We start from the raw sequence: 13,105 nt of genomic DNA, 5'->3' as shown, positions 1-13,105 counted from the left end.
AAGAGGAAGACGGGGAAAGAAACATATGAAATCAGATTAATCAATTGGGCAGCAAAAGCAAATGTTGCAGCTTTGATAGCCTGCTCAGCTTCAGGGCAAATCTTGACTTCTGGAAAACAGTTAAAGCCAAAGAAGCAAAAGAAAACCAGATAAATGTAGCATTAGCTATCAAAGGTGGCATGTATCACACAATATCTCTTTTCAGTAAGAAACTGATTTTCAAAAAATGGCTTCTATATGATGTAATGGATCTCATCCATTAGCACTTTCACATAGGAGTGACAAGCTGTCCCACATCATTATTTATTGCTGAAGTTGGAGAGAAGAAAACAAGTATGAGTACTCCAAGTTAATCAAACAGATGGGTTTATTTTTTGTTTCTTTTTCTTTGTTCCTGTTTACTTTTTTGTTATCTTTATATAAGACAGAAAATTATGCCTAGTACAGAAAATGTAAGTACTGGTGTTTGGGAGTTTATTAGGGAGGTTTTCAAAAGTAGGCACAAAATTTGAGGTGTCTCTTACCTTGCATTTTCACAACTGATCTGACACATCAATGGGATATTTTTCAATGAAGTTTAGTGATGACAGATGGCAGGGACCATCGTTCATTCAGAAAAAACTTGGGAGACCATACAGGAGGAACTGGATGATTGCTGTGGTTTAACCTGGTGGGTTGCTGAACACCACAGTCATTCGCTCACCCCCCCCACTGCTTCCCAGCTGAATGGGGGAGAGAACTGAGAAAAACAATGTACAACCCATGGGTTGAGATAAAACTATTTACTAAGATGGAGAAAAGGAAAATAGTTATGACTGTATATATACATGACTGTATATAGTAAGTGATGCATACTTAATTACATAATTGCTCATAGCCCCCCAACTGATGCCCAGCTAGCCCCCAGGCAGTGGAAGAGAGCAAGATGAACTTCTATCCCCTTCAAAACTCCGTACACATGATGTCATATGGTATGGGATATCCCATTGGCCAGATGAAATCAGCTGTCCTAATTCTGTTCCCTCTCAGGTCTTTGGGCACTTTGCTGCAAATGGCCTTAACTCTGTGAAACACTGCTTAGCAGTACCTATAAACATCAATGTTTTATCAGCCTGACAGGCTTGAAAAGTGAGCCCATGAGAAACCTAATGAGGTTCAGTAAGCTTAAGGGTAAGGTGTTGCACTTGGGTGACAGCAATCCCAGATATGAGTACAGACTAGGAGATGAGCTCCTCCAAAGCAGCCCTGCCGAGATGGCCTTAGGGGTCCTAATGGACAAAATGCTGGCCATGAGCCAGCAGTATGCTCTTGCAGCCCAGAAAGCCAACCATATCCTGGTCGATATCAAAAGAGGGATGGCAGCATGTAGGGGAAAGATGATTGTTCCCCTCTACTCTGTTCTTGTGAGGCTCCAGCTGATTTATTGTTTTCAGGCTTGGGGTCCCCAGTAAAATAAGGTTGCAGAGCAGTTGAAGCAAATCCAGAGGAGGGCCATGAAGACAATCAGACTGCACCTGTGAGGAAAGGTTGAGGGAGTTGGGATTGCTTAGCTTGGAGAAGAGGAGACCCCAGAGAGACTTCATTGCAATCTTCCAGCTCTTGAAAGGAGCTTACAAGCAGGAGGGTGACTGACTTTTTACACAATCTGATAAAGATAGGTGTCAGGTTTTCGTGATTTTTGTTAATCAGTATTCCACATCATAACATCATGTACTGCACTGGGAGTTTAACTGTTAATGCTCAAGTTCCAGATACCTGTCCAGAAGAGAAGAACTATATTCCCCAGGGGTCTTTGCAGTCAGAGAGTAAATATAACTCCTGGCAAGGTCACCTGATGCTCACTTCTTCACCTGAACTTCATCTGCTCTCCTCCTGTTTCCCTGCTGCTCAACTGAACTGCACATCTCACCTCAGCATTATGGTGAGACCTATCCACCTTTTGGACGTTCTATCTCTCATTCCATATGATTTATTAGCTTCAATTCTGATTATACTGTATTATAGTGTGTTATCTTGTATTCCAATATTATATTTAGTAAATTAGTTTGTTTCTCCTCAGATCGTTGCCACTGTTTTTAATTATTTTGGGGTCCCCTGTTCCTAGTCACGGAACTGGGCCGAACCAGCCCGTAAACTGTTGACAACAGGGAATAGCTTTAAGCTAAAAGAGAGGAGATTTAGATCAGATGTTAGGAAGAAATTCTTTATGTAGACAGTATGAGGCACAGGCATAGCTGCCCAGAAAAGCTGTGGTGCTCCATCCCTGGAGAAGTTTAAGGCCAGGTTGCATGGGACCCTGGGCAGCCTAAGCTGGTGGGGGGCAGCTCTGCCCTCAGCAGGGAATAGAAACTGGGTGGCTTTAAGCTTCCTTCCGACACAAACCATTACTATTCTGTGAAGATTGTTTTTCTCCTTGAACAAAAGCATGGCTGAAACTAAGACAATAACTTTGAGGGTTGGAGTTGAACTTCCAAAATTTGCAAGTTTGTGTTTGATGTGTCTGAAGACCTTCTGCTATGAGGTCATAACTGGAAAAAGATAAAGGAAAACAAGAAGTTATCTGTCAATAACAGAACGGTTATAAACAACCAATACTATGACAGCTGAGGGAGACAAAAAAGAAAAAGAGAAAAAAAGGGAAAGGAAATATATGTCAAGTAAAGGATTTCCAAAGGAGATATTCTGAGGTCAAGAAATATGTACAGCATAAGAGGAAACTTGCTACTAGCATGATTATCAGCAGTAGCTGAGGACTCATCTTAACTGAAGAGACTCCTTAATAATCCAAGTGATTCCAAAGAAAAGAAATGGCCATTCTTACTATCCTCAGTACTCTTTTGTACTGCACACAGTATCTTCAGTCCCTTTTACAACTTAAGTTTGGAGCAAAGTTTTGGAGGTGTTAACATACGCAAGTTTTGTTTGAAGTTATGCACCAATTTGCACTTTGTACATCCATTTTTAAATTCACCAGAGGAAGTTATCAGTGATGCTTGTACAGAGCATTGCAAGTCAGCTTTAGAGAATTTGATTAGACTTCATTCAGTGGAACATGGAAGCCCTGTGTGGGATGTCAAGCCCAGGAGAAATATAATTCATCTGCTCTGGTATCTGCCACAAATTGGATGGCTCACTGCCATAGCAATGGCCAGCAGCCCCTGGACTCAAATAGTACAAAGCTTGAGGGAGTCTGTGTACATCCAAAGTACTGTTTTGTTTTACAGTATAAATTAAATCTTTCCAAGAATAGATACTCAGAGCTAATTATTTGTGTGTTTCTACAGAAAGGGATGTTTTTGCCCAAGAAATTAATAGACAAGAGGTGTAGTTTAACCAATTCATGGTAAGTATTCAGATTTGTTACTACCCAAGTGACTAATGAGATGCCCAATTTGTTTCATGGTTCTATAGAAGGCATGAATTGCTTAACTTCAAACACATATAGAAAAACTGCCTGTATGTCTTTGAGTTGCCACTATGGCCACACAGCTCTGTAACTGTCTAAAGCATTTTTTCCATTGGGGGTGAGTGTCAGGATGGTAAAGAAAAAAGCAAAGGGAAAAGGAAATAAGCTTTGAATGGAAGTAATATTCAAATTGAATTTGTGATGAGGAAGTTAACCAGCTTCCTATTTGAAAGAGAAGGTACTTGAGGTCATAGAGAGTAAATGTAGATAACGTAAATAGGAACAAATGGTATCAGGACATTTACTTATAAATTGTATTTGTATAAGGCTATAAGAAAGTTGCAGTTAGAGCAGAACTGAAAGATCACATTATCACAAAAGAACAAAACAAAAGGACAGCAAAAGCCTTTTGATATAAGTTGTGTGATGATCGGGTTCTCAAAAATCCATAGCAATGGTCCAGCTACTTTCTTGAAACGCCACAAGTAACTTTCTATGTACATGGTGGAACAGTGGATCAGCGTGGAGGAAGCAACAGCCACAGACTGAGAAGAAATTTTCTCTGTGCTAAGGAAAATCCTTTCCTATGGAGGGCCTTCTTTTCTCTACTAGTGACCAGGCAGATGCCTGATCAGATACAGCCTCTCCTTTCTCAGGGTGCCTGTATCTCTGATACACTGCCAAGAGCATAGACATGGTATGAGAGGCAGAGAATTCTGGAGGAAAAGGTCTGACCATTCACACCCTTCTCATGTCAGAGTAGGGAGAGGAATGAGGATGAAACGAGGTCCTTGAGATGGGGACCAAAATGGGCTGGCAAAAGAATGGCAGTAGACATAGACACATGGCTTCTGATTGGAGGGAAGACAGAAAGAAAAAATATATGAGAGAAAGGAGTCAGCAAAAGCCAGTCAGCACCAAGCTATCCCGTCAGAGTTACACTGAGTTTCCCCTTTTTATGCCAGCTCTGATGGTTCCTGCACGTGGGCACTGGTTTCCTAAGCTGAAACGTGCTCTTTAACATCTTTAAGCATGCTCTTTAACATCTTCAGTGCTCTTTAACATCTTTATTAATGACATCGATGAGGGAATTGAGTGCATCCTCAGCAAGTTTGCTGACGACACCAAGCTGAGTGGTGCGATTGATACGGTGGAAGGAAGGGATGCCATTCAGAGGGACCTCGACAGGCTGGAGGGCTGGGCTCGGGTGAACCTAATGAGGTTCAACATGGCAAAGTGCAAGGTTTTGCATTTGGGCCGGAAGAACCCCAGGGATCTGTACGGGCTGGGAGGAGTGGTCCTTGAGAGCAGCTCGGCAGAGAAGGACCTGGGGGTCCTGATGGACGAGAGACTGAACATGAGCCAGCAGTGCGCTCTGGCAGCTCGAAAGGCAAATGGGATCCTGGGCTCCATCAGGAGAGGGGTGGTCAGCAGGGACAGGGAGGTGATTGTCCCTCTCTACTCGGCTCTTGTGAGGCCCCATCTGGAGTACTGTGTCCAGGTGTGGAGCCCTCAGTACAAGAAAGACATTGAGATTTTGGAAAGGGTCCAGAGGAGGGCGACTAAGATGATCAGGGGGCTGGAGCACCTCCCCTATGAGGACAGGCTGAGGGAGTTGGGCTTGTTCAGCCTGGAGAAGAGAAGGCTGCGGGGTGACCTCATTGCAGCCTATCAATACCTGAAGGGAACCTACACCCATGAGGGGAGTAAACTCTTCAAAAGGGCTGACAACAGCAGGACTAAGGGAAATGGATCCAAGTTGAAGGAGGGAAGATTTAGGTTGGATGTTAGGGGGAAGTTCTTTACAAGGAGAGTGGTTAGGCCCTGGAACGGGCTGCCCAGGGAGGTTGTGGATGCCCTGTCCTTGGATGTGTTTAAGGCCAGGTTGGACAGGGTCCTGGGCAACCTGATCTGAATGTGTATGTTTGGTGGCCCTGCTAGGCTGGGGGGTTGGAACTACATGATCCTTGAGGTCCCTTCCAACCCGGGTGATTCTGTGATTGGAGCCATAACTGTGTTATTGATGAAAGAAGTTAGTTTCAGAAGCGTTTACATCATGTTGTGTAGAGCTGTGTGCTTCGTCATTTTTAAAGTCTGTGACAGCATCTGCAAATATACAGCAGAAGTAAAACCCAGGCTGGACCTAGGCTAAACTTATCATGCCATTTGTTTCCAGACACCTACACATAAGCAAAAAAATCATCACAAGTGATCTCACATCTATATCAAAAAATGTTGAAATGCTGTCATTTTTTATAACTGCTTTCAGAAGAAATGTTACTCTGCATTTCTGTCTGAAATGCCACCTGACAATATCAAAAAGACCAAGTGCTGCCCAAGGACTGAACTGAAATGTCAGGCAGTGCCTCACAGCAGCTCTCTGTGATATTATTCCAGTGCAGGCTGACTGATTGACATATCAGCTACCTGGAAATATCTTCCATTGAGGTTGACTGTGGAGGTGATAATAAGACCAACCTCATTCCTGCTCTGTAGCTTTTAGCATGGAAAATAAATAATAACCTGAGCAATGGAAATTATGAAGTCCATTCCCCTTTGTCATCTGATCCCTATGGCTGGCTTTTGGGCTGTCAACAATAACCTCTCCCTCAGAAAGGCACTGCTACAGTCTCTCTCATTTACCCAGCTGCTTGTTTTCAGGAAACTCAGTTTTCTAGTGTGAATTGGAAGTTGCCTGCAGTTCAAAAGTTAGTGGAGTAGAATAGACACATGGACTTGTACAAAGACACAGAGGCCAAGGAAGCATTACTTCCTTTGGGGACCAAGCTTAAAAATAAGCTGTAACAATCACTTCTCAGGCAGATACAAAGAAAAATACATCAATAAAGAGAAAACTGCAGCTTAAATGGAATGTAATACTGATCTCAGTATTTGTTTTCAAGTGCTAAAACAGAATACAGCACTGTAATAATCAGGTGCCCATTCCACCTCCAAGCAAACTGTTGAAGAAATTAGTCATCATTTCAACAGTTAATGGAGTAAGCACTCTGAATAACTTTGTTTGAAGATCTGATGTCGCTTATGTGGCAAGCCAGAGCACTAAAACCCACACAAGCACTTAGACTGAGCTTGCATTAAGAGGTCCATAAGCTCACAGGCACACTAAAAATACTGATGGGGGATCTAAGGATGCATCAAGTGTCAGATGCTGTTGACACCCAAATGCTTTCAAGCCAAAGCAATAAATGCCATGCCCATCTCATCTCTTACAGATACCAAGGACTGCCAAATCCAAATTCCTCAAATACCTTGATCTTCGTAGAAAAAGTTGATCCTTCCTCCAGATTCACATGAGGAGGTTCTCACCTGACATTAATGGCTCTGTTCTACTTTTACCATCTTGCTTCCCCTTTCCCAGGAAGCAAGGAGTGCCCTACAATAAGGATAATGGGGTGAACATGGCCACCCCTTTGGGCTCATTTTACCCCACTGGGTCCCCCAAATCCCCCCTGAGTTTTCAGCGTGGCTAGCTCCCATCATGGGGGTCCAGAGGCTGGTTAAGCACTGAGTTTCCCAGAAGGAAGAGCATTTCTCTTGTGCACAGGAGCCCCAGAAAGAGCAAGGTGGCCGAGGGGGAGAAAGACCATGCAACCTTATGCAGTGGTGGGGGCCTGGTAGGTGATCGGAGTGCCTGTCCTCACTGATGGGCAGAAGGGAGTTGAATGGAGGATGGAGAAATGATGGCTGGTGACCCTCCAGGGACTGACTTCATCACATCTCCAAGCAGCCAGTTCCAGTGTATTACCACTATTTAGGAGAACTGTTTCCTAATCTACAACCCCCTAAACCTTCCCTGACACAGCTTGGGGCTATTACCTCTCATCCTATCACATTTACCTGGGAGAAAAGGTGATGGTGCACATCTCTTCTGGGAGGCAGTCTGTGCCCATTCCAGAAGTGAGCAGTGGCTCCCTGAAGTGTTGAGGGAATACAGCCAAAGACAGCAGCTGTAGCCTGGCAGGCACAGGGTTTAGGAGGTAAGAAATGGATTGAATTTTGCTTTCCTGCATCACATCAGCTTTCCCATGTCCCTGAACACACACAGATTTATGTGACTCCTGAGGAGGGCTGTGCTTGCTGGCAGAGATGCTCTGGGCAGACAACTACCCTCAGATCCTCTGCTGCTGTTTAAAACAAGCATCTGGCATGACTACCCATGTCAGGAGACAAAAATCAAACTGCTCATCAATATTCTGCTAACAACATATCTCCATTTTCCTTCTGCAGCAGAGAGAACATGAAAAGGACGAAACCCTGTTCTGGTTTTCTCTCTCTTACTCCTCCTCCTTGTTGCAAGGGATACCTAGTCCAGTCATGACAGACTCTACTCTTCTCTCCATTCGTGTTACCTCATGCAGTTCCACATGCAGTCAAATCCTGCAGCTTTTTTTTTTTTAAATATATCTTTTAGAAATATTTTAGCTCTCAACTGCTTCCCCCTCCGAAGCTGAGAGTCCAGATCCTCTTATTGTCTGTGACAAAGCACTTTTGGAAAAAATTCCTGAACACTTCTGACTCTTCCTGGCATTTTTTTCTGCACCATCTCTCACCTGATACCACTCCTCAGGACAGGAAATGTCCCCAGGTCCTCCAAGCAGTGCTGGCAACCTAGTTCTCACCTAGGTACAGAGAAACTGCATGATGCTGTTTGATATGCATCACAGCTGGGTAGGCTGCCAGGAGAGATGGGGGAGGGGGAAGTGCAGCTGTGGGAGACACTGATTAGCAGAGTGGTGGGCTGCTGTGACACTGATGGTGATGGTATCAAATATGCGGAAGGATTTAATGAAAGCTCTTGCTTAGTCCATGGGCATCTTTTCCTGCAATAAGCTGCTTCTTCAATTGGGATCTGAAGGCTATGTAAAGCCATGGTTTCTCCAAAGCCATGAGGCATAAGGCACTTTTGTGGTATTTGCAAGCCTCAATGCCTCCATCCATGTTATTCTTAAAAAAAAAAACGAGACAAATTTACAGGTGTATGTTACTGCATTTCTTCCACCAGCCCATCCCGCATCTGAAGACTATTCAAACTGCTCTAGTCAAGGGAGAACACTGTGCAAGCCAGAATGACTCAAAGACACAGGAGCAGGGGATTATCTCTAGAGTCTGTGCATGATGATCCACCTGCCTTCCAGGTGGCTAGCTCAAGAATAAAGGGTCCAGAAACATTATGGAGAAAGCAGAGAGCTGGAGACAATCCCGCAAAAAATTTACAGATACACCTTCTTACCCTATCCCAGCTTACTGCACATCTTGTGTGCAATGGAGTTTCAGTGAAGTACAGATAAAACCAAGTCATTAGGATGTGGTTAGGTATTACATGGCTTTTTGCTAGATTTCACAAGATATGGCCTAACAGCTTCGTTACATGTGACTAAATATGACACTTAGTGGCACAGACCAAAGCTCAATCATCTTGCTGCTTTTTTTTTTCCTAATTGTACCCTGTAAGTAATCCTCACCTTCTGTTTGTCTGTCTCTCTGTAAGCACTGTCTGATGCAGTACATCTCTCCTGCTACTTTGCCACACATACCTTGTCCACACTGATACACCATCCTATGAGTTCCCAACTCCGTACATCAGAGAAATCTGATTTCCAGGATGAAAGTGAACGTAGTCAGCATTGGTATTTTTTTGAACTTCTCTAAGGATATCCATTTAGATAAATGCAATTTATTTTCAATTCATTGAACCCTGTAAGACCATGAATATCTTCATATACAGTGGAATCCTTTTCCACATTGACTCCATTTTTTCAGTTCTCAGTTTTGTTTCTAAGTTGTTTATTACTGGTGTATTGTATTGTTGTTCATTTTCGGTGTGGATTTTTATAATAAAAGACTTGTTGGTTCTAAAGACAACCAACAACAACAAAACCAACAACCAAGCAGAACTGCAAGACTTGATGCAAACATTTTCAGCATCAGAAATGCTGGAAACTCCAAAACGTTGAAGTAGACCTCAGTAGAAAATAATCATAAATATGCTACTGAGGATTGTAGTGAGCTTTATAGATTAGTTTTTCAAGGTTTTTTTTTCTCCCCAACTGGCTGAAGAAGGTTACTAGTGAGACAGAAAGCAATCTTACATGTACATGCCTAGCTAACACTTGGCAAACACTGCAGTGACAAAGTACATGAGCTCTCAAGGACTCGTCTCAAGCCTTCAAAGTTACTAACAACTTGTATCTATAACTTCTTAACACCAGGGCTCCCATCTTCCTATCCAGTATGTCTGAGACACACAGCTTTTCCACAGCCTAGCTTGTGATTTAACATATATTAGATCTAATGTACGTGAAGATTAGGGCGGAGGCTCCTCAGAAATGTCAGACCAGGATGATTGGGCTGCCTGTGTACCGTGCCTGCTTGCTCCACGGCATTCAGCTTCCTGAGCACAGTACTGCAATACCCGCTTCTCCCTGCAGCTCCAACTTAGATGTCCTGTATCAAAAGGTCAGTTTGTGCACCATGGCACTGAAGTTCAGAGAGGATGCCAGTCTTGGTTAGGGAAAATAAGGGAGAAGAACTCACTGTATGGGTACATTTCAGTAGAAACAACAAATTCACAGAATCATAGAATCACTGAAGTTAGAAAAGACCAATAAGATCACTTAGTCCAACTACCAACCCACCACGCATGCTCACTAACCACGTCCCTTACTGCCACATCCACGCAGTTCAAGAACACCTTCATCACTTCCCTGGGCAGCCTATGCCACTGCATCACTGCACTTTTTGAGAAGTATTTCCTAATATTCAACCCAAACCTCCCCTGGCACAACCAGAGTCCATTCTCTCTCATCCTATCGCTGTTACCTGTTAGAAGAGGCTGACTCCCACCTCACCTTCGTCCTTACAGGCAGCTGTAGAGAGTGATGAGGTCTCCCCTGAGCCTCCTAATCACCAAATTAAACAATCCCAACTCCCTCAGCCATTCCCCGTAAGATCTGTGCCCCAGATCCCTCACAGCTTTATTGCCACTCTGGACACATTCCAAGGCATCTTCTCTGCTGCAGCATCCTCTGAGGCTACCTGTACACTAACCTGAGGAGTGAGTGACATAGCTCACAAGTCTCTAGCTCTCCAGCACCAGAGAGATGAATAGCATGACAAAGTGGAATTTGAATGGATAGGGTGTGCATGAAAGCAAAGGAGAGCAAGAAAACTTTGTTTTCTGCAAGGCACTGGCAGGAAGAGTGTTGAGTAGCAGAATAAAGTGATCAACTCATTGCCTGCTCACTGCTTTTCTGTGAAAATAGCGTTTACTCATGTTTTCTAAGCAAACTAGACCACAGCAAATAAAGAACTGAATAGATAAGTCTATGAGTTTTATCCTCTTAACAGAAAGATTCAAAATTCCTCTAATGAAATCTAGTTAGCTTAGGATAAAATGAGGCTGCACAGTGATTTACACCTTACTCTTTTGCTTATTTTTGACTCAACGTTTTTTCATCTTCATACAAGTTGAAGTTTGATTTTTTTTATCTCTTTCCTGTTGTTTTGACTAAGTTTGAGATGCAAAATTCACATGGAGAAAGATTGGTAATCTTTGCTGTTCCTCAGTATGATTTTCAAGAGCATAGTGCTGTTATGTTTACTTTTCATCAGAAAAAATGATTGGTCTTTGATAATGAAAGCTTAAAACCTGGCTAAGGATCAAGCTGCTCATGAAGACCACTTTGAGGAGACATCCGATAGTGAGGAACTGACAAAGAGAAAACAGGGATGCAGCTTGAACAAGCAAAAATAGGAAGCAGAACCACAAAGTTGGAAAAATAGTCTACACAGGAAGAGAAATGGGAAGAAAAGAGCAACAGAAGAAAAGGAATGCATGGTAGAATGGAAGACAGTAAGAGAGTGATTTGGGAACTGAAAGCACTTAGGAGATTAAAAGGTGTGCATTATGTACCCTGCTGGGGAAGGGACAAGATGTATGCAAAACACTGAGTGACAACAAGGAAAGGGAAGTCACTATGCTCAATGCTGTCATTCAGATCCTAAAAAATTTATTTTGATTCTCAGCAGTGAAAGAGATCTTCAGTGGTAATTGGTAATTTGGAATTGCTTAGCACAGCAATCATAACAGGGGCTACTACTAGTTGCAATCCCCAGCATGACATACAGCAAAGTGCATCATATTCTCAGTTCAGCTACCCAGAACAAGAGTCCAAGGTTCCCTAAAGGGGAATTCAGACTGTGCTGGTTTTTCCAGGCTCATCCATTGCCTTTCATCTTATTAAGTTGTGTGTTCAGTTACAATCTTGATTTTTGATGAATATTCCTTTAACACTCTACATCTGGTCAATGAGTAAAAGAAAATAGACCTCATGGCAAATCAACTTTCTGGACATTATGTAGTCTCCCTAAAAATGCCAGTGTTATCAAAGCAGTTACAGCAACAAAAGGAAAACAACAAACAAACAACAAAAACGTATAGTTTCTACATTTTAAAAGGGTATTTGTTATGTTTATAATTGCACAAGAACAACATTTTTATTAGATGTTGGGGAAAGCATTTTACTGCGACACTGGTGAAGTGCTGAAACAGGTTGCCCAGAGAGGTTGTGGATGCCCCATCCCTGGAGGTGTTTAAGGCCAGGTTGGATGGGGCCCTGGGCAGCCTGGTCTAGTACTTGATCTAAGAGCTGGCAATGCTGTCTGTGGCTAGGAGGTGGAACTTCATGATCCTTGAGGACCATTCCAACCCAAGCTGTTCTGTGTTTCTGTGATTCTATGATTTTAAGATCCTGGGCTGGTAAGAAAAGTCCAGAGAGATATGAAAGACCAAGGCTTACTCCAGTTTTGTTTCTCTGCGCCATGACTTCACACATTTAAGGAGAACAACTTAATACTTCGGCTCCTACTTTTGTCAAGGTCAAGTTGTACACTGGATGCAAGATTAGTATTCACACTTGGGCAGTGTTTCCAAAGGCTCATTTTAAAGCTGAAATCCTCCTTTTCCTGACAGACCAGTCTCTAATCAAGTCTGAAAACAGGGAAGAGTTTCTGCAATATGTGTCTAGCTTCTCAGATGCTGTTGTAGAAAATATCTAAAAGTAAGATAGTTTAAGGGCAGGAAAATCAAGAAAGACTGACAACCACTTCAAAAAATGCACTTACCTACTGTGGCTTGGTCCGAAAGTAGAAATATTTTATTTCTAGCCTTCTTTCTCATGGGTTCTCTATTTTCACATTTATAACTGTAAAACAACTTGTGAACAAGTTAAGAAGGTCTCAATTTTGATCGTGATGAGTATTCCCCATCCAATACAAAGCATGTTAAGCAGATAATTGACCTGGTTTGCTACTTTTATCACAGCATCTCTGCCTTTCTTTCATAATGCTGTACAGCAATATAACTTGATTGGTCTTCACTGGAAAAGTACTTCATGACTGAGGCTTACCCTGTGTAATGTTTCATATTCAGTTGATTTGTAAGTCCTTCCTTCGCACCCTAAGTGATGTCAATCTTGACCTATTTATTTTCCATTTCCACCACAGTGTTTTCTCTCAGTAATCTCCACCTTAAAATTCACTTTCTCAGTGATTTCAGAATAATTTCTTTTGTTTTCCTTCACATTCTTCTTTATGATGCTTTGCTTTTATGTGGTTTCTCAAAGCACATACCACATAAACCAACACTGTACTATAGTCGCTGTTTCACTTGTTTGCTTT

This window comes from Centrocercus urophasianus, unplaced genomic scaffold (genome assembly GCF_019232065.1).
Source record: "Centrocercus urophasianus isolate 14NV4802_14NV808 unplaced genomic scaffold, USGS_Curo_1.0 seq_12, whole genome shotgun sequence".
Lineage (NCBI taxonomy): Eukaryota > Metazoa > Chordata > Aves > Galliformes > Phasianidae > Centrocercus > Centrocercus urophasianus.
The sequence above is the reverse complement of the archived record's forward strand: the minus strand, read 5'-3'. Positions refer to the sequence as shown.